Source organism: Mustela erminea, chromosome 8 (assembly GCF_009829155.1).
Source record: "Mustela erminea isolate mMusErm1 chromosome 8, mMusErm1.Pri, whole genome shotgun sequence".
NCBI classification, from domain to species: Eukaryota; Metazoa; Chordata; class Mammalia; order Carnivora; family Mustelidae; genus Mustela; species Mustela erminea.
In genome coordinates, this window is record NC_045621.1 from 81,278,638 (window position 1) to 81,300,802 (window position 22,165).

Genomic DNA, 22,165 nt, shown 5'->3' on the forward strand with positions numbered 1-22,165 from the left:
AGGCTGTGTCTCCCTCCAAATAGCCAATCCCCTGCCTCTAGAAATAGTATATGGCCCAAGAGAGAACTCTATTAAGAGTCAGGAGGATTTCACTTCCGTTAACCTGAGAGGCACCTGGGGTTAATGCAGACTCTGGTGATAGTTGGCCTGGGTAGAATCCCAGTTCTGCCACTTAATAGCCTGATAGCATTGGTGGGAGTTACTTAACCTCTCTGTGCCTTGGTGTTCTCACCTATAAAATGGGGATAAAAACATATTCATAAGACTGCGTAATGAACAAATGTGTTATTACATGTAAAGGATTTAAAACAGTGTTTGATATTAGTAAGAACAATATTAACATTTGCTGTTATTATTGCTATCTTTATTATCATTATATTCTTGAACATGTTACACAGCAGACCTCCATTTTCCAGAACTCTCTCAGATAGGCTGACAACACCATCCCTACACCGGGATGGCTTAAGACAAAATAATTGTAAACTAAATTAATTTCAGATTGGTTTTATATCAAAGTTAAGAACCAAGGGTAAATTTCACATGGCCATGAATTCTTTGCACCTATTCCATTAGGAGGTGAAGTCTATTTGGCATGAGGGATCCCAGGCAAGACCGGCAGAGCCCAGCCCAAATTGCTGACCCGCAGAATCATGAGCAAATAAAATAGTTGTTGTTTTAAGCCACTGAGTTTCTGGTGGTTTCTTATTATGCAACAGATAACTGATACAGAGCCCCAAACAAATGAGGCTTTATTACCAACAGCATTTCCAACACAAACACACACAGGAAACCAGGCCACTTGTCTGTCTGTCAGCAGGCTTACCAACAGCGACTTGGTGCTGCCAAGCTCTCATCCCACTCACCTAGGCCCACTAAAGCCACCACAGTCAGCCTACAAACTTGGGAAAAGCTAAGGTTGATTAACGATCAAATCTGGGGAGATAGAGGCACGCTTTCTGAGCCAAGGTAGGTGCCAAATTAGGTCTCTGTGGAGGTGGGGGGTGGGGGTTAAGTATGGAAACAGAAGATTTTGTTCCTTTTAGCCCACAATACAATCCAGACCCTAAAATGGCAAGATTTGGCTTCCTTGGAAGTAGCTTTATACCATGTGTCTTAAATACTGCACAGTGAGGTAGGTAGATGCCTTCAAGGCAAGAGCAAACTGATTCAGGGTCCACCTCACCAAGTGAGAATCAGGGAGAGCCAGTCGGAACCAAACATGTGATCCCCGTGGTCCAGCTATGCAGCTCCAAGAAGGGGGAGGGGGGTTGGGAGAAGGGGGAGGGGGGTTGGGAGAAGGGGGGTGGGGTTATGGACATTGGGGAGGGTATGTGCTTTGGTGAGTGCTGTGAAGTGTGTAAACCTGGCAATTCACAGACCTGTACCCCTGGGGATAAAAATATATGTTTATAAAAAATAAAAAATTAAAAAAAAAAAGGAAAGAAAGCAGGGAGCCCAGAACATCTTCATTTTTTTTCTGCTGCTCACATCAAACGAATGATTACATTCTAAGCTTTGATTTTGCTATGACCTAAGCAAAAAAACACTCCCAACCCACAACACAAAGGGAAAAAAAATACCAAGTTCCATGGATCAGTATTCTATCATCTGTAACACATGGGAAGAAGTGATAATTAACTTTGTAGGAAAATCACCCTGAAACACAGTATGAGAAACTCTGGAAGCTTAAGTTCCTGTCCGTTAAAAGCAAAGCCACCACAGCTAAATGAAAACAATCTTATTAATCTGATCATCTGGATGACCCATAGTGCTAAAGTTTCTTAGGTGAAGATTAGTAGCTTTCATCTGTCCGTGTATTTATTTATTCATCCCATATTTGTTGAGCACATACTTTGTACCATTTAGTACTGTGGGTGTCTAGGCATGAGAAAGTGGGGGTGGGGGGAAAGCAGAAAAGTGCAGACAGCAAGGATTATATAAAGGTAGTCAAGACATTTCATGTTCCAAGAGATTATAGGACTGGTCAACTTGAAAAACAAAATTCCCTGCTTGAAGTAATTCAGAGTAACCCAGCTGAGCCCACCTGATTTGCTGCATCAATTAGAACTGATCCAGTTAAAAATTAAGAGGCTACAGAAAACCCTGTTTTAATAGAATTACAGAGCTAACTAGATATAACTGGCCCACAGATGAAGATGCTAAAATGAAGTAATTTACACAAGGACTCAACAACCGGTTTCAATGCAGCCCCAAACCTGGGTCTTCCGAGTTCCAGGCCAGTAGGACTTGGACCAACGCCATAGAGACCCTCTCAAGATACAAGGTGTTTACAGTGTAAGGGGGCATAGACACCCCACAATTCCAACCCCTCTGGCAGTAGACAGTCCCTGACCATCCAATACAGTGGGGAGAAATTCTGTGCTTGGGGCACCTGGGTGGCTCACTCAGTTGGCCTCCAACTCTTGGTTTTGGCTCAGGTTGTGATCTCAGGGTTGTGGGATCAAGCTCTGCACTCGGTGGGGAGTCTACTAGAGATTCTCACTCCCTCTGCCTCTGCCCCTCCCCCGATGCATGTACACACACATGCACTCTCTCTCCCTCTCTCTGAGATAAATAAATTTTAAAACAACAACAACAGCAGCAACTCTGCACTTGTCACATGGGAACAATTCAAGAATACAACTTCTTGTGGAAAAAACTTCAGAGCCCTCTAACCATATACACTTGAGTGTTCAAACAGCCATTAAAACATGCTTATAAGACAAAGGCACAAGAAAATATGTAGGTTACACTTAAATTTCAAAACTTAAATATGTAGTAACAACACAAACTACAAAAAGTTTGTAGTAACAAACTACACAAAGGTAAAAATAGCAGCAAAACACACTAACATGTTCATGACTATAAAGCTGGCATTATTTTTAAACATTGAGTGACTTATTATTATTATTATCATCATCATCATCATCATTATTATTTGACAGCGAGAAAGAGAGCATGCATAAGCCCAAGCAGGGGGAGAGGGAGAAGCAGGCTCCCTGGTGAGCAGAGAGCCCGATGCAGGACTCAATCCCAGAACCCTGGGATCATGACCTGAGCTGAAGGCAGACACTTAACCGACTGAGCCACCCAGGCACCCCTCACTGGGTGAGTTTTATTCTTTATTCTTTCTGCTGTTCCCTACATGCCAAATATCCTTCAACATTCTTGAACTGCTTACATAGTTTTTAATGTTTTGGCTACATCGATGAAGAAGAGACACAATGTCAATGGTGGTCAGAGGGCAGAGGGCATGTGAGCAGGGGCAAGTGTGAAAGTCAAGTAGAGTGCCAGCCCTGCATATCGGCATGTGCCTCAAAACCTCACAGTGCTTGGCCCCTGTTCTGTGCTGTTCAGTCGGTCGTATTCCGGATCTACCCCTTTTGGCTTAGCGATCTAATTTTAGGCAACATACCTACTTTTTAAAACCTCAGGTTCCTGGGAATGCCTGGGTGGCTCAGTCGGTTATGTGCCTGACTCTTGATTTCGGCTCAGGTCCTGATCTCAGGATTGAGAGACGGGACTCCATGCTCAGCGGGGGACCTGCCTGCCATTCTTCTCCTCTGCCCCTGCCCCACTTTTGCTCACCTACACGCCTATGTACACTCTTCCTCTATTTCAAACAAATCAATCTTTAAACCTCAGTTTCCTCAACCCTAAAAGGTGGATATTCATAGGAATGCCATGCAGTTTGAAAATAATACAAACGAAATGTTTAATCCAGTCCCTGGCAGAAAGTAAGAGCCAGCAAATGATAGCTGTCACGGTGATGGTGATAGAGACGGCTAATTTCAGTTATTATTTTTTATTGCCACTGTTATCATCATTCTTATGATTATCCGTATTAGGACGTTCCTAGCACTGTGTTTAACACTGTAACTAAAAAGGCATTAAGATTCCTTGCTTTGGAAGATAGCCCAGTGCTCTCCACACATCTCATTGCTGGACCGTCCCTTCTCTGAGCTCCATACTCTCTGGGTTTATTAATAATAGACTCTTGGGTGGAAGTAACAGCTTGCATACCACCCAATATGCCTGAAGGGAAATGGTGATAACATACAGATTCCTACTTGTTTTTTTAGGCCTAATTAGGAGAATACAATGTCATCCTTTAAAAAAAAAAAAAAAAAAAGGCAAGCAGTAAACCATTTCAGTAGATATCCTACAGAATTCTGCTTTGTGCTTGAAACTGGTAATTATCTTTAACAAACATGAGTGCTAATAATTCTACCTGCTCCTTAGACAAGAAACAAGATTTCTGGGCCCATCATCTCACAACCCAATCAGCTCAGACAACTTCCTTTACAAGTTGCCTCTCCCACCCATTAGAGGCAAGGTGGGAGGTCTGTTTGCAAAGCAGAGGGCTTCTGGCTGGAAGCCAATAGCCCACACCAGGAAGAAGACTTCTTAGCAGTCCAGACTCAGGTCCCTGATTCCTCAAAAAGACATTCCCCAGCTGTGGCAGCCTGACCAGCAAAAACCAGACCTCAGTACAGTTTTTTCACTGAGAAAAGAAAGATAGGTCCAACAACTGAATCTGGTCAACATGTGTATTAAGCACCTCACCTAAAATGGAAAGGCCACATGAATGAAGTGAAAAGCAATCATCAGTAAAACATACAACTTTAAACATGCCCAAATAGATGCTGTTTCCTCTTCTCTGTTGGAGTAACACTTTCATTCTGTTTTGGATCAGGAAAAATGTTCTAATCCTTAACATTCAAATGTCCTATAATTACAAATGCTGAATAATTAGTGTATGCACTTCCTAAGTAGACTCAGCAATATGTTTCATCTGATCTAGACACTTCTGAGCTTTACTCCCTATCCCCCACATATTCCTGTCCCCATCGCTGGGATAGTAACTCTGGAACATTCTCTTGTAACTGACCAAATTAGTGTACTATGTGGGAAACGGAGGAGTCTTTCGCCCACTGATCACTCCCTGGGCATGGGGACTCTCTCCTTAGGTTCACCAGAAATATAACTTAAGCGACAATCTGCCTCCCAAGTCCCAGAACCAGAGCGAGCAGTACATGGTGAAGATGGGCTAGAAAGTCTGGCAAATCACCCAGGAGACAGGTAAAGGATAGAGTCCTAAGATTCCCAGAGTCTGCCCAGCTCCCCAGTCACCCTACCCAGAGCTCCCAAAATGAAAAGCCAATGTCTGTAATCGCTTCCAACCTTACCTCCAGAGAGAACGCGGCGGTCAGGCTCCTCTCTCGACTGACCGTGAAGAGGTCTCTGCCCACACAAGGTAACCAGCCTACCAAAGATAAAAAGGTAAGGTAAGAACTACGGCAGGCATGCGTTACATTCCTCAACAACTGGAATGCTTCCTAGTCCAAAGCAGGTCTCCGGGTGTCTGAAGACCTTTCAGACTACAACAGCAGCAACATAATCACTGCACAATATCATCTGCACAAAATCCCTGGACTCAAGTCAGGTGGGGCTGTTAGAGCTGCAGAGAGTGAGCTAACATTTTCTTAGCACACACCTGGGGCCGTCTAATTGGGAATGGTAATAATTGGTGAAATCATATACCTCATCACATCCCTCAACAAAAATGGCTGTTTACCAAGGAGCTGGCAGAACTCTGTGTAACACTTACATACATCAGGGTAGGCCGGCAGGTCAGAGCATTCACACATTCTCACACTCCACACATCCACACACAATGAAGACTCTATGCCATGAAACTAACCCTGCTCTTTGGAAGACAGCCCTACCAGCTGATGATATGATGACAACATGAGACTTGAACCTAGATGAGGGGGTGGGAGGGAAATGCAACCTTCTTCTACATGCACTCAAAGCAGCACATGTAAAAGACCCCAGTTATGGCCTGTTTTAAGGAAATTCTATTGTATTTTTATAGCCCTCATCTGTGATGGTTTTGTGTTTAATCAACTTGACGGGACAATGGTGCCCAGTTGTTCAGTCAAACCCAAGTCCAGATATTGTTGTAGAGGTATTTTTAAATGTGACTAACATTTAAATCAGTAGACTTTGAGTAAAGGAGATTACCCCTCATAGTGTGCACAGGCCTCATCTGACCACTGGAGGCCTTAAGAGCAAAGGCTCAGTTTCTTTCAGGAGGGTGAAAGTCGGCCTTGATGAAGCCTTTGGGCTCAAGGCTGTGACATCAACTCTTCCCTGGGTCTCCAGCCTGTTGGCCTGCCCTGTAAATTCTAAACTTGCCAGCCTCCATAATCATAGGAACCAATTCTTTAAAAATCAAGTGCCCAAGTGGCTCAGTCTATTAAGGGTCTGCCTTTGGCTCAGGCCATGATCCCAGGGGCCTAGGGTAGAGTCCCACGTCGGGCTCCCTGCTTCTCCCTCTGCCTCTGCCCATGCTCATGCTTGCTCTTGTGTGTGTTCTCTCTCTCAAATAAAATCTGTAAAAAAAAAAAAAAATTGATCTATCTACTGGTCACTCACTAGACACACACACACACACACACACACACACACACACACACCCCTTATGGGTCAGGATTCTTTGGAGAACCTTAATACACCATCTAACATCAAAAAAGAATGTGTTAATTTATAAAACACATATACGACGTGAAGCAGACAATACAAAAAAGAGGCCAGAGCATGAGGAATAGTCCACAGAAATGCATTTTGTAAGTATTAAACTATTACTTGACATGGTTCATAAATTAGGTTCTGAGCATCCTAGTGGCCAAAGCAATGAAGAGACACAATCACACTAACTCAAAGATATAAAGTATAACGTACACACTTCAAGAGTATTAGCTTTTTCTTGTTATTAAGAAATTTCTCCCAAGGGGTTAACCTTTCCTTCCTAGGGTACTTTTTTTGTTTGTTTTGTTTTTTAAGATTTTATTTATTCGACAGAGAGAGATCACAAGTGGACAGAGAGGTAAGCAGAGAGAGAGAGGAGGAAGCAGGCTCTCTGTGGAGCAAAGAGCTCAATGTGGGACTCGATCCCAGGACCCTGAGATCATGACCTGAGCCAAAGGCAGAGGCTTAACCCACTGAGCCACCCAGGTGCCCTGGTATATTCTTAAAGCATCCTTTATCACCCACACTGAAGGGTCAGGAGGGAAAGTAATTAATTACAAGTGCCTCTCACTCTATGTAGTAGGGAGTCTGCTATACTGCTTCTTACTGCATCCCTCAGGCTGAGATAGGAGGCCAAAGCACATCTCATTGAAGTGAACTAGCGAGGCCAAAAAGAGGCCCTAGCACACAGCTGTCTGATCATTTGGCTTAATCCAGGGATTAAAAATTAGAATGAGTGAACCCTATCTCCTTTGAGGTATTTCCCAGAAATACCATTTCTCCCAGTGAAAAGCCAGGTGGGAAGTGGGCTACACTGTCTGAGGCTGTGGTCCCTGGCAATTGCCTGAAACAAAGGTTTTCTCTACTGTTGATCGGGAGCAGATCCACAGCAAAACTGCCCTCAGATAAGCTTATAAGTTCACGTCACACATCTGAGAAAGGTAAGGTTTCATTTTTATAGGTTTGCATTTGTAGAAGTCTTAAATAGCCTTCTTGCATTAGAATCAATTTTTTTTTTTTTAAGGATCTGTTTATTTATTTGACAGAGAGAGAGATAGCAAGAGAGGGAACACAAGCTAGGGGAGTGGGAGAGGGAGAAGCAGGTGTCCCACAGACCAGGGAGCCCAATGCAGGGCTTGATCCCAGCACCCCGGGATCATGACCTGAGCTGAAGGCAGATGCTTAATGACTGAGCCATCTAGGCGCCCCTAGAATCAATTTTTTAAAAAAATTTTATGACAGTAAAATATACATAATATTTACTATTTTAACTATTTTTTTTTAAATTTTTCTCACTTTATTTTATTTATTTATTTTTATTAAAATATAATGTATTATTTGCTTCCAGGACACAGGTCTGTGAATCATCAGTCTTACACAATTCACAGCACTCACCATAGCACGTACCCTCCCCAGTGTCCATAACCCAGCACCTTATCCCCTGCGGCCCCTGATAACCACTATTATACTTTCTGTCTCTGAGTTTGCTGATTTGAGGACCCTCATGTAAGTGGAATCGTGTAATCTTTGCCCATTTGTGCCTGTATTTAACCTAACATAATGTTTTCAAGGTTCATGCACGTTGTACCATGTACCAGAATTCCCCTTCTCTTCATGGCTGAGTAATATTCCATTGTTAGTATACACATAGCGTTTATCCTGGAATGATCTTTAATGTAATTAACTCAAAAATTATTGAATATCTACAGTGTAACAAGTCTGATTATTTAGACATTCACTTTATTCTGAGAACAGTACTTTGGCAGAGTCAAGAAGTGCTACTCCACAAGGAATCAATTAATTGTATAAATCCTACCTTCAGAATCAGTAGCAGCAACAAGAAAATAAAAGTCTAAGTTTCTCTTCCCGAAGGGTTAGGTAAATCTGCCCCACAATCTTAATTACTGTTCTTCATGTGTAAAGCTGAAGCGAGATTCGAATATCCCTACTATGTGGCCCGTGTGCTCTGTAACGCTCCATATCCCGGTGCCTAAAGCTTACCACGTGTTATTCTTGACCCCCTCCCCCAGGGATACTGAGCTTCCATCTAAACAGCTGATGTGAAGAAGTCAGAGAAACTGCAGTCCTGTGAAGCAGTACTTTCTGTCCCTACAGATAAAATACCCTCACAAAATCAGCTAGAAAATCATCTTCCCTCTAACTGGCTTGCCATCCATCAGCTTTTTAATTCCTAGACATGCCCCTAAAGGAACAAGTCTTCTGTGTAGACACATGGGTCATAGGCAGCCCACAGCACCTCGCCACCAAGACGATTTAATAGTTGAAAGAGAACTCGAGAACGTGCATTCCACTCTGGGTTTCACCGTTAGAGCATATAAAAGAGCAGATGGCGGGAACTGGGAGGGATGCCACCACACACCTGAATTCACAAAAGTGGCCCAGTGTGAGTCATCAAAAGATGTCCACAGGAAGTTGATGAAAAACCACCATTTCTGCACACTGACAAGGGAATTGCAAGCAAAAATCAAGAGCCAGAGAGGATTTGAGTCACTTTGCTCAGCATAAACTTCTCAGCTGGGAGGATCTGCTGTCATCCCAGACTGTTAACAATTGGCTGAGCTGAACTTCATTACTACTTTTGTATTCAGCTAACTGGGAATATGTCACTCAACCAACCAAGGTGGTTTTAGAAAAATACAGAATTTAGCCTTCAGTTTCTCCTGTATGTTTTTTAAGACCGATTTTGAAGCGAGAGTTTTTTGCAGATCAAAACAAAATGAACACGATTAAGATTGTTCTTTTTACACTACATCAAAAACTACATTGGGGGGGGTATGTGCTATGGTGAGTACTGTGAAGTGTGTAAGCCTGATGATTCACAGACCTGTACCCCTGGGGCAAATAATACATAATATGTTAATTTAAAAAACTAACGATGTATTGTATGGTGACTAACATAACACAATAAAAAAAAATTGTTCCTTTTAGTATACAGTTGAACAATCCATTGCCTCTGAAACAGGAGACATTTCTATGTGTTGTAGAAGCCAGCCCCAAACAGGCTAAAAGTAGGATGCTAATACAAAGATCCCAAAATTAGCCTAATTGGGAAACCTCAGAAGGAGAAGAAACTTAGGTCTCTGTCCTAAGTCATTACTCTACCCCTCTTCTCAGGGCATCATTAATAGGCATTTTGGAAGTGGCTGAGGGGCACAGCTGGACTATGAAAATCTCACCTCTGATAGTCATTCGGATCCTCCAACTTGGGTTAAGTTCATTAAACCTTTCTCATGCACATCCACAAACACCCTCAAAAATATCTTCCCATAGCTTGGATCCATTTTCAAATGGATCAAATCAAGAATCCTGATAAGGTGGGTCCCCAAGTGGCACAGTCAGCTGGCTGTCTGACTCTTGAGTTCAGCTCAGGTCATGATCCTGGGGTCATGAGATCAAGCCCCAGGTCAGGTTCTGTGCTCAATGCAGAGTCTGCTTGGGTTTCTCTCTCCCTCTCCCTCTGCCCCCAGCTGCCTTCTCAAATAAATAAGTCTTTTTTTTTTTTTTTTTTTTAGAGAACCCTGATAAGACCATCAGAGTTCATCAGAAGTTATAAAATTAAACTTGAACCTGGTAGAATGCCAATTACTTTCTGTTAAGGGATGAATTGTATCCTCTTCCGTGTGGGCACAGAACACAGACAGGAGAGCTGACTGAGGTCTTTGTTAGTGCTGGGAGCCACTCTTCCCTCCAAAATTCATATGTTGGAATCCTAACTCCCCCACTTTCAAGTACCTTGGAAGGTGACTATATTTAGATACAAGATCCTTAGAGGTCATTAAATTAAAATGAGGTCCTTAGGGTGGACCCTCACCCAACATGACTACTGGTCTTATAAGAGGTAATTAGGACACAGACATGTACAGAGGAAGACCGTGTGAGGACACAGAGAGAAGATGACCATCTGCAAGTTGAGAAGAAACCACACCTGCCCACACCTTAATCTCAGACTTCTAGGCTCCAGAACTGTGAAGTAAGAGGTTTCTATTGTTTAAGCCACCAAGTCTCTGGTACTTGCTATGGCAGCCCTTCCCCTTTTCCTTCTCTGAACGCCTACATTTCCAGGGAGGACACTGTACAGGTGACAGGGACACTCTGTCTCCTACCTGCCAAGGGGCTCGCTTTCATTCATTTCCTTATCTCCAACCAGGGTGATCTAGAAATCCAAAGAAGTGACAAGTAGGAACACCTCACAGATACCCTGAAGACCCCTACTCTAAAACAGGGCGCCAGTGCTTGCCCCAAGACCTCTGACCTCCAAAACTATAGGAACTTTCTCTGTCTTTCCCAAATGCTCTCTGCTAACCAGAAGTCACCCTGCAAACAATCTTGGGAATACTGTGTCCAGAAACCGAATCTTCATTTCTCTTGCCTCAATACCCAAGGCTGGCTCAGATGCTTTAACCAACCTTAATTCTCTCTCTTCCTAAAAAGAAAAGGAGAGGTTGGGGACCAGAGAGATTTGCACATTCAGAAACGAGTGCGGAGCAAGAGATTATCAGGGATAAGAGGACTCCCAGTTGCCTTAAGACTTGATTCACCAGTAATTACTTTCTCCTTCCCTAGAGACGTTCATACAGGAGAGCCGACTGACATCTTTGTTAGTACTGGGAGCCATGAACACCAAAGCTAAATTTCCACTCTGCGTAGATAACATTTGGCCTGTAGTAGGTAGGCACTGGGTCTGGCTCCAGGTGCTATGGCTTGAAAGGGACTGTGTGGTACTCATCAGGGGACGGGGCAGTCATACAAGATGGATTGGACTGTTGGTGGTTAAGTCACCAGTGACAGAGGAAGCACAAGGAACCACCGAGCTTGTCCTCATGTCCCACTTCCATTACCCTCCTCAGGCTCCTCAGTCTTGCTCTGGCCACCTTCCCAAGCCAACACAAGCTTGACATGGCTTCGCCTGGAAGGTCCAGAAACAAATAAGAAATCTCCTATTAGAACGAACGTCACCGAGCACTCCAGGGTTAGCGGACAAGGCTCCTGGGGTCCTCTCCAGACCACAGTTATGGAGTGGGGGATTCCATCCAGAGTGCATTCCAGCAGCAGGGAACACTAACACTCAAGCTCACACTGGAGCCTGCCAAGCCCCAGCCACTGGGAGAAAAAGGAGAGCAGCTGATGCAATTAGCCAGGCCAATGGGAACTTGTCAAACCATTTAGATAAGACAGTACTTGAATTTATTCAGTTCCCATTAATGGAGGGGGATTGTGCCCCACCCCCCAACCCGCTGATTCTGTGGGCTGCACACCATTTCCCTAGCAAGGAAGTGAAAAAAAGAAAGGATGATTTCTCAGCCTACAAATTCCAGGGCTCCGCTGTTAAATCAGCACGTGCCATGCCTTCAACCAAAGAGTAATTTGACCTTAATGGAATTAAGGGACACATCCTGTTGACTTTGTCACAGAACTTCAAACTCAGTGATGAATTTTTTAAGTATCCAATTAATAAAATAAATAAATAAATAAAGCAAGGTTCCTTATCCAGTGCAATCTTCCTGACACCGCTTAACAACTGATGACACATTCCCCTTGCTAATGGCTCTGTTTCAATTATTGAGCTGTGAGCTCCTCAAGAGTCCACATGAAATCTTACTCTTCTATCCTTGTCGGGCCCTAGCTTAGTGTCGGACACAAAATAGAAACTTGGCAAAAGCTCAATTACTGATTGCTCCTTTCTTTTGAAATAGCATTCCCTGTAAGAAAGCAAATCCAGGGACGCCTGGGTGGCTCAGTCGGTTAAGCCGCTCCTTCAGCTCGGGTCATAACCCCAGGGTCCTGGGATTGAGTCCCACATGGGGCTCCTTGCTCAGCAGGGAACCTGCTTCTCTCTCCACCTCTGCCTGATACTGCCTGCTTATGCACGTGTGCGCGCGCTCTCTCTCTCTCTCTCTCTCTCTCTCTCTCTCGACAAATAAATAAATAAAATCTTAAAAAAAAAAAAAGTAAGAAAGCAAGCAAATCCACTGCATCTGCCTCAACTAATCAAAAACACGACTCCCTCCCCACTCCTGACCCATACACCCTCTTCCCAAACTCACAACAGCAACAGAATCTTCACAATGAATGTCCACAGTGGATCCAGTGGACCATACAAACAACAAAGGTACAGATGGAGTTTCCAGGTTGGTAAATTCTTGTCCTGTTCTAAAATCTGAGCCTATCTGGCTGTTTCCCAGGATTGCTATAACAGTCCTACAAGTTTAGTGACTGGCAGCAGATGTTTATTCTCTCACAGCTCTGAAGGCCAGAAATCCAAAATCAAGGTATCCATGGGCCCGATGCCCTCTGGAAACTCAGAGAGAGCCTCTGTCCCCCTACTCTCTGGTGGCCGCTGACACTCCTCAGTGTGGAGCTACTTAACAGCCATCTCTGCCTCTGTCTGCTCCTGCCCTTTCCCGGGGTTTCTGTCCAAATCTCCCTCTCTCCTCTAAGGACACCAATCATTGGCTCGGGCGCATCCTAAATCCAGCATGAGCTCATCTGGAGATCCTTCACTGAATTACATTGGCAAAGACCCTATTTCCAAATAAGGTCACATTCACAGGTACTAGTGGTTAGGACTTAAAATAGATCTAGTTTAGGGGGTACTATTAATCTCATTAAATATCCAAAGTCAGAACACATCATCTGTACCAGAAAACCCTTCTTCCCAATGCTCTTTTTTATATCAACAGACTCATTTCCTACATAGGACCCAGGTTGAACTCTTTGAGCCATGTTCAAGGGCCTTCACCCACTTGTTCCCTGGTTCCTATCAGCTCCCATAATCCGTAGTGACGAAGTACAGTTCACTCAGTTCTATCCTACAAAAGTGCTTATGCCTGTCCCCTCTTTCCTATGCCTGCTGCCTGACGACCTTGGCCCCAGGTCAAATTCCCTGTCTCCTACTGTTCCGCCAGCTTCCTTAACAGAACATCCCACATGTTGCTGCTTTAAACAGAGCCCAATCATGCCACAACCCTGGCCACGGACTTTCAGTGGCACCTCGCCAAATGAAGGCCAATTGCGGGGGTGGTCTAGCATCCAGGTCCACTAGAATGAGCCCCAGTCTTATTTTCCACAGCTACCCTCCACTTGGTCTAGGGCCTAGTCGAAGTGAATTCCTGAGTATTCTTACGTAGATTCTCAAAGGTCTCCAAGACTTTCAAGCCCCTCTGCCTGGGATTTATTCATTAATTCAAAAAGCTTCTATCTTGACATATATTCCCTTGTCAGTGTCTTCATAGAAGGGCCCAACTCAAAAGACAACTCCTCCCAAAGTCTTTGACGAGTTTCATCAACCACAGTGGATTCCTCTTTTTTAAAAAACTTAGAAGCCTGCCAGACAGAGAGTGCATTCTTGTACTCTCTTCCCTTTAGTGATCTGAACACATGTCACAAACCTCATGACCAAGTCTGGATGGAACCCTGCTTCACTCATATGTACATCCTCTCCAATATTTTGCAGAGCAATATGTGCTCAGAAATATGTGATCAAGGAACACCTGGGTGGCTCAGTCAGTGAAGCAGCTGCCTTTGGCTCAAGTCATGAACCCAGGGTCCTGGAATCGAGTTCCACACTGGGCTCTTTGCTCAGCAGGGACCATGCTTCTCTCTCTGCCTCTGCCCGCTTATGCTCTCTGTCTCTCTCTGACAAACAAATAAATAAAATCTTTTGGAAAAAAGAAACAGTGATCAATAAAAGGTATATTAAGTAAGTAAATAATACAGTCTCTGCCTTCAAGCAGCTTCCATTTGGGGGTAGGGAGGACGGGATAAGCACGAAGGCAAGTAACATTAACTAATACAGTACTGTAAGATTCCCAGCAGAAGTAAAGATGGAATTCTGGGGGAAATACAGACATGGAAGTTTTGAAAAGGGTGCTTTGAAAAAAAGTTTTTTCAAAAAAGTTTTGAAAAAAATGTTTCCTAAAGAAGTAGAACTTAAGAGAGATCTTGAAGGATATACAATATTTTGATGAGCGCAGAGTGGTAAGTCAGGAAAGAGAACTAGATACAGAAGCAGCAGCATCTATAAAAGAACCAAGTGAAAGCAAATGCATTTTTCCACTTCCATGAAGAGCAGAGCTTTCTGGCCCCCCCAGCGGAGTGAGTGGTGAGTAATGAAAAGCAGGGCTAAGAAGGTAAGCCAACATCTCAAGTGTTAGGCCAAGGAATTCAAAATGGACGCTGCAGGAGCTGGGAAATAGGGAAGGCTTTCAGACAGGTGTGATGTGGGCACACCTGCACTCTGAGATGAGCACTTAGATGCTGCTGCAGAACCTAGCCCTGGGGATGCATCAAAGTCCTCTGTCGAGTTTCAAGACTGCTTAATACAGAAGGAAAAGTACAAACAATATAACAATACTCCAACCATGATAAAATCATGTTGGTATTTTGCCACTGTGGCTTTAGAGTTTTTAAGAGAAATAAACCATTTTATTCTTGAGCTCCATTTTGTTCTCTTCCCCCAGAAATAAACCCTTCAGGGAAGATCCTTCTAGTCCATGTTTATACAGAGAAAGAAGCAGAGATAGGCATATATATCTGTAAAAACCCTATAGCATTGGTTTTGTGTTAAAATCAGAAATAATACACTTAGCAAATATTGCTCTAAATTTGCTTTACTCACTGGAAGCATTTTTAAAAATTCAGATTCCTGCATCCTACCCAGATCTAACAAATCACAATCACTGAGTGGAGGGATGCCTGGGTGGCTCAGTTAGTTAAGCATCTGCCTTTGGCTCAGGTCATGATCCCAGGGCCTGGGATGGAGCCCCCTGTCAAGCTCTCTGCTCAGTGGGGAGCCTGCTTCTCGCTTTCCCTCTGCCTCTGCCTCTGCCTGCTGCTCCCTGCTTGTATGTTCTCACTTACTGGCTCTCTCTGTCAAATAATTAAAAAAAAAAAAAATTTTTTTTTTTTAAATCACTGAGTGGAGGTATCCAGAAATATGCAGTTTTAAATAACTTTCAGTTCATTTTGCTGTCACCAGACCTGGACTGGGGTGTCATGGGTGTAGAAGACCAACTAGAGAGAGGATAAAGCCAGCAGGAATGATAATTCAAGCAGGGCTGTTGTGGTCCTAAGGATGGACAGTGCAAATGCAAAAAGGAGACAGGTTCTGAAGCCCTGTGAGGATTCGAGCAACAGGACTTTACAACGAATTAGAATCTGAGGTGAAAAGTAGTAACTAATAAATGGCCCCAAGGACTTTAACTTGAATGAGTTGGAGGACAGCGATACCCTTAACAAACATGGAAAACTCAGGTGGAAGAGCTGGCTGTGGGAGAGAAGATGGATTCGGTTTTAAACATGAGAACCTGGAGTTTCTGTGGCATCTTAAGCATCTCCAACAGGTATTTATAGGGGCTGGATTCAGTCAAGGGAGAAGGCTGGGGAAGGGCCACCGGGAGCAGGAAGCCACAGGAACGATCAAGGATCAAGAATCCACCACCAGGAGCTGAGTGTGATAAAGAGAAGGACTGAGAGACATCACAAGTCAGGAGCTTTCAAGGAGTAGTAGCGATCACAGCAGGGGAAGTCACATGTGAGTGCCTGAAAAATAGAGCAGCCACATTAAGCTACTATTTAGTGTTGAAACTTGATGCCTAAAAGAATAGCTGAGGGGTAACTCTTTTCGGGCTTAGGGTAGGAGATCTGAATGTGCAGAACATGAGAAAGGAACCAGTGATAAAGAGACTGAAAAGATACTTATTCTGCAGAAGCCCTGAGAGGTTCAAATCCAAAGACACCAGGTGGCAAGAAGGCAAGGGAAGGTCTTAGATTGAAAACGGAGATTATTCAAAAGCAGACAGAGCAACTCCGACCTCCAGAGCCTCTCCTCATCCCTACATAGGCAAGGCATCTATAGAAGACAAGCACTCTGTGCTTTAGAAAAAATTGAACAAGAGGATTCTCTGGATTCAAAAAGCAATGGGCCCAATGGAGCCGTGGGATGACGTGAAAACCACACTAAACCAACTGCTCCTGTAGCAGTAGCACCCAACTACGGAACGACATACATTCTCCCTCTCTGTCACCCTTCATACCCCACCTCACTCCCTCCTCCCTTGGGAGACTGGACAATTCCCTGGAAAAGAGAAACACCCATATATACTCACTATCCATCACCTACAAGAAAACCCCACCCACTGACACAGAATTTTTAGCCAAGGATAGCCAAGGATCACCAGGCATTTGAGGAAAGTCTCCTACATGAAAAAGTGAAGCCAAACCAAACAGACCAGTAAGTCACATGGAACTCAGAGACCCTAAGGAAGATGAAGATTTTATGACTCTCTAGAAGCTACAATGGCCTGGAGAGATACTAATTTGGCTGCATGGTTTTTTTAAAAAATGTAAAGGGGAAAAAAGATCACACAAATCTCCATTTCTAAACTTGTCTTGAAAAATCAAAAGGTCCGGCAATTCCAGAATCACAGGGAGCCTGGAACTAAGAGCAAGAAAGAGACAGGCAGAGAGAGAGTGAGCCCAGACATTCTTTTAAGGCGAGGGTTCAGAGGTATTACCAGATTCACAGGGGTTCATGACCCAAAAAGAAGATAAAAGTCTTGAAACAGCCCTTCTTCCTTTCTCTGTCTTCCTGGGAAGAAGTAACAATTTAGAGTGCACCTAAAAGCTTTTAGAAGGAACATCCAAGACTTGATGTGTTAAATCAACTTCTCGCATGCAGCTGCCCAGTTCAGAAAGGAAAAAGCTGAGCACTCCAGGGAATGTGAGGAATTAGAAGCTTGCATGTAGCTATCACCCCATTACTGCTGGTGCATTGAAACTGCACAGATTAATGGGTCAGGAGCAGTGCTCCTGCAGCCATCTAGAAATATCTTGAGAAAAAAAGGAAGAATCAAAACTGCTCGCAGCTCAGAACACATGACTGCTAGAATCGCTGACTTGATTAGAAAAGAAAACACACACACACACACACACACACACACACACACACACACACACACACGCTAGCTCATATGCATACATTTGTAATCAGCCAAACCTGCTATACCCAATCCCAAGGCTTCCTGTACTCATCAGACACTTTGTTCTGACTGGAGGTAATCACAAGACACAAATAAGTTCCTGCCAAATAAGAATTAATTTAAATTCCTCTCAAAGCTTTTCAGGAGACAGAAAGGCTGCCCTTGAGAGATACCTTCTCCTGGGTTAATGACTTGGGTTATTCTGTTTATCACAAGCCAAAGGTAACTTGGTAGTTGGACTGATAAAAGGTCTTTCTCAAATTGCTTTACCGTGGGGTTTCTGCTTTGTTTGGTTTTCAATGTGCAGAATATTTAGCCACACAACGATCCCCAAAGCTCCTGGAAGCAGAATAGGTGTTGAGGGCTTGGGCACAGTGAGGCTCAAACAGAATTTGGGTCAGAGCTCTGGAGGAACCACTGAGAACGTGGGATTGTGCACCCTCCTGTGTACAGTCCTAGTCCCGGACTGCATGGGAGGAGCCCTTCACCTGACGTCACCTGGGGTTACCACTGGCAGGGCAGGGCCTCAGGAAGAGATCTGTATTCCAGAGTCAAGTTACAAAACTTTCTATGTGGGCACCTCTAGTTTCTTGCCTTACTTGACAATGCGTCTAGGAAATCTAAGAGATAATAGTCTAGAAAAAGCTCTGCATCACTTTGAAAATTGCCCTTCGGGCCAGCAAGTAAGTATGAGAGTCTCCCACAGCTACTAGCCCAATGGTCTCTAATGCCTATTTTTTGTTACTAGAGGGATTTTCCTGGAGTTGCTTTTCTTTCACATATCCTTGGGGTTGTTAATATTGGGGATTTCTCAGGAATGGCTCCAGAAACTATAGTTCTTGGGGCACCTGGGTGGCTCAGTCGGCTAAGCGTCTGACTCTTGATTTCAGCTCAGGTCATGATCTTGGGGTCATGAACTTGACCCAGAGTCAGGCTCTGTGCTAGGCATGGAGCCTGCTTAAGAGTCTCTCTTTCAGGGCACCTGGGTGGCTCAGTGGGTTAAGCCTCTGCCTTCAGCTCAGGTCATGGTCTCAGGGTCCTGGGATCAAGCCCGGCATTGGGCTCTCTGCTCAACAGGGAGCCTGCTTCCCCCTCTCTTTCTCTGCCTGTCTCTCTGCCTATTTGTGACTTCTTTATCAAATAAATAAATAAAATCTTTAAAAAAAGTCTCCTCCTCTCTCCCTCTGCCCTTCCCCAGTTCCCCCCAAAAAACCACACTTCTCGTGTAACAGTCTGAAGCTCAGAGGGTCTACAATATCTTACAGTCCTCTTGCCTGGGTCTTCCAAATTACTGCCAGCATGACTACAGCATTTCACTTAAATTTCTCTAACAATTTTCCATTGCTCCTCAGAAACAGGTGGGACTCCTTTCATACAGCCTGGCATGGCCTGGCCCCATATACCCAACCTCCTCCTCAACCATGCTCCTCAGCGCTCTATCTGCTCTGGCCACGCTGGCCTTCTTCCTCATGTTCACATTTACCACGTTCCATCCCACAAAGCCTCTGGGCACGGTGCCCCCCAACCTACAGAGCTTGCCCGTCTCTTCCTCTTGCCTTTAACTCTTACCCATCTTTTCTATTTCGGTCCATGAGCCACTTTCCCTGGAAAGCCTTCTCTGACCTCTCACTGTGTTTAACTCTATCTAATAAAGGCTCTCGGAGCAGTCGACTCTTCGCTCTCCTGAGAGCACTTAACACAGAGGCAATTTTACGTTTGCTAGTATGATTAAGTGATTAATATCTGTCTCCAGCACTGGATCTTAAGCTCTGTGAAAGATGAGACCGTGTCTGTTTTTGTTCACCCATTACACTGCCTTAGCACAGACTAGAGGCTTAACAATATCAGATGGCCGCACAGAAGGATGCACACACAACCTCAGCAGGACTGTCTTCTTGCCTCTCCGCTCTCTTATTTTTCCTCTGCCAGGAAGGTTCTGCCCCCCATTCCACCTGTTGCTTGTTCAGAGCTCTGCCTCCCCTAGTACGAGAAACAAAGCCTATGCACCTTTTCTAATTCCATCAAGTACAGCCCCAATTTCTCCTTGACTATCGTCTCCACTTTCTCTGGTCACCCCTGCACTTGCATACTAGCACCACGCTGTGCAGTGCAGTGTCCAGCTTCCTGAGCAGGCCCTGGAGGCTGGAGGATGCCAGCTCCAGAGGAAGCAGAGCTGGCGCCTCATGGGACAAAACCACCAACAGGAAAGGACATGGGGAGTGAGGCCAACAGATAAATCCACCCTCCTTTCTCCCTACTTGGGACTATTTGGAGGTATAGGCCCTCCCTGCAGCCCTCCTAGAGAGGTGCTGAGCCAGGAGAAGAAGCTACTGAGAGATAGACACAGTTCTTCATGGCTTGTAGAAAGGCGCCAGCCAGGACCCAAGCAGCCCCTCTTCCCGAGGCCCCTTCTCCCCACCTCGTACTCACACCTGGAGCTTGCATCTTCCACATAAATTGTTAGCACTTCAATTCTCCTCTACCTTGCTCTCTTGAGCATCCAGGCTGATACCCTCGCATATCGCCTGTATCCCCTAAAGAGAGAAACTGCTTCTATAGCCCAAGTACACTGTGCTTTTGAGGGGAGCTTCTCACACAATGTCACGTGAGTAACCGAAGCTGTTGTAATCTTGGCCTGCACCGACAGAAGGGAATTCACAACACCTCTGCTTAATTCTGCGTGGGCTAGAACCACCGTCAGTAGTACTGATTTTCATTCTGAGAAACCCAATTAAAAGTGTTTCTCTCAAAAGTTTTGAATGACAGACCTCTTAAGAATCGGATGACAGATTAATGAACCCTCTGCCCAGGGAAACACACGTGCATCAGTTTGCTTTCAGTTTAGGGGTTCAAAGAACCCCTGAAGCCCCATCCATAGATTTCATGTTAAGAAACTCTGCTTCAGAGAAACAGAGCCAAAGAACAACACAATCAATAAACAGTGACAAGAAGAGCAACTAAAGCCATGTTTTATAAGAAGCAGATGTAAGAACAACTAAATCTTAAAAGAAAAAAAAATCAAGGAAGGATAATAGGAAAGCTGGTATACTTGAAGGCCTATCAAGGAGAGGATCAGATGTTTGCTCTTGCAGCTCTTTGACTGGGGGCGGCTTCTCTGACTTCCCCAGTCAGATTTAGCTGTGTTCTTGTAGCCTGTGGGCCTGCTGCAGTTCTAACCCATAAAACTCTAGGCCATCATCTAAAGGGCCAGACAGAGGCACCAACTTGGCCAGAAACACACACACACAAATAGACAGTGGTAGGAGATCCCATAACCCATCTACGTTTTCTCTCTGCTTTACAAAAATAATTCTCAGCTAAGGGCACCTGGATGGCTCAGTCGTTTAACCAAGGGGCTCTTGATTTCCGATCAGGTCACAATCTCAAGGTCATGGGATGGAGCCCCACCCCCTCATGAAGCTCCACACTCAGCCAGAATCTGCTTGAGTTTCTCCTCCTTTGCTCCTCCCCCAACTTCTGTACCCATGTCTGTGTGCTCTCTAAAATGAAGAAATCTCAGAAATCTCAGAAAGAAAGAAAGAAAGAAAGAAAGAAAGAAAGAAAGAAAGAGCAAACTCATTCTCAGCTCATGGGCCACACAGAGTGAGGTGGCAGGCTGACTTGGGTCCCATGGGCCACAGTTGGTCATCCCCTGGCCTGGACTGTGGCCACTGATGAATCAGTCCCCTACCCCACCACACTGTGAGCTCCCCCATGGTGAAAGGCCTAACTTATTTCACCCAGGGGATCCAGTTCTAACAGTGATGCATACAGAGTCCAAGTTTAATATATGTGTACCAAATGAAAAAGTCCTGTTCATCTTTCAAGACTGAGCTCAAGTGACACCCTCCACAGAGAGGGCCCTCGTCCTCCAGTTTGACTGGATCTTGCCTCACCTGGCAGTGCCTCAGGCCCCTACTTATGCTGTGTATTGCAGCTGTCCACCTGCTGAAGAGATCTACAATGAGCGGCTTACACAGAAAACCCAGAGAATTCATCTCTTGCCAATTCTCAGGCTGATTCCTTACTTTCTTATGTGAAATATAAAGTAACCACTCACTATGTATTTCCATAAAGTAGCCTTTTGAAAAGTCCTATCAAAAGTGGGGATGGCTCCAAGAAAGCTGTTAAATATTCTTGTGCAGCTGTTCACATCTTCGCATTTAATTAGTTATAATTGCAATTTTAAAAACAATCAAACTCCGTGGGTGTTATTTACTGCATCTCATGATGATTCTGTTTTTCATGCTCCTCAAAAGAGAATTGGATGGAGATACCCAGGTCTAGAAACTACCAGGATTGAAAGGACAAGTTTTTATCACAGCTAATTTCCTTTGTCATTCTTTCGGGGTGAGTGTGGGGTGATTTAAGAAAACATTCTACAATTTCAGAAGACAGATTTCTAAAATCATCAAATGGGATATCCAAAACTTGGTGGTGTAGACTTGTGGTTTTCACCAATGTCCTCAGCACAGGAAGACCAAAACCAGCCATTTCCCGCAGACCACCCTCGCCATGGAAAAACTCCATGGCCTTTATGTTCCTAAACACAAACTGGAACCAAAATTTACATAACACTAGCCAACAAGTTGGGAAGGAAAAACAAAGGGGAATCAAGTTATGTTAATGTT

General features: G+C 44.3%; 1 protein-coding gene across 2 annotated transcripts in view; it reads right to left on the reverse strand.

Moving 5' to 3' along the window:
* LYPD6B (LY6/PLAUR domain containing 6B) overlaps positions 1-22,165 on the reverse strand; it is a 176,369-nt gene that overhangs the window by 47,257 nt on the left and 106,947 nt on the right. The window contains exons 1-2 of one of the 2 annotated variants that reach the window (XM_032356181.1): positions 14,046-14,060; positions 5,190-5,266 (exon numbers count right to left, since the gene is read on the reverse strand). The gene's annotated coding sequence lies outside the window, so the exon portion shown is untranslated. Of the gene's footprint in view, positions 1-5,189; positions 5,267-14,045; positions 14,061-22,165 lie in introns of those variants that run through there. The other variant, XM_032356180.1, reaches the window with a different exon arrangement.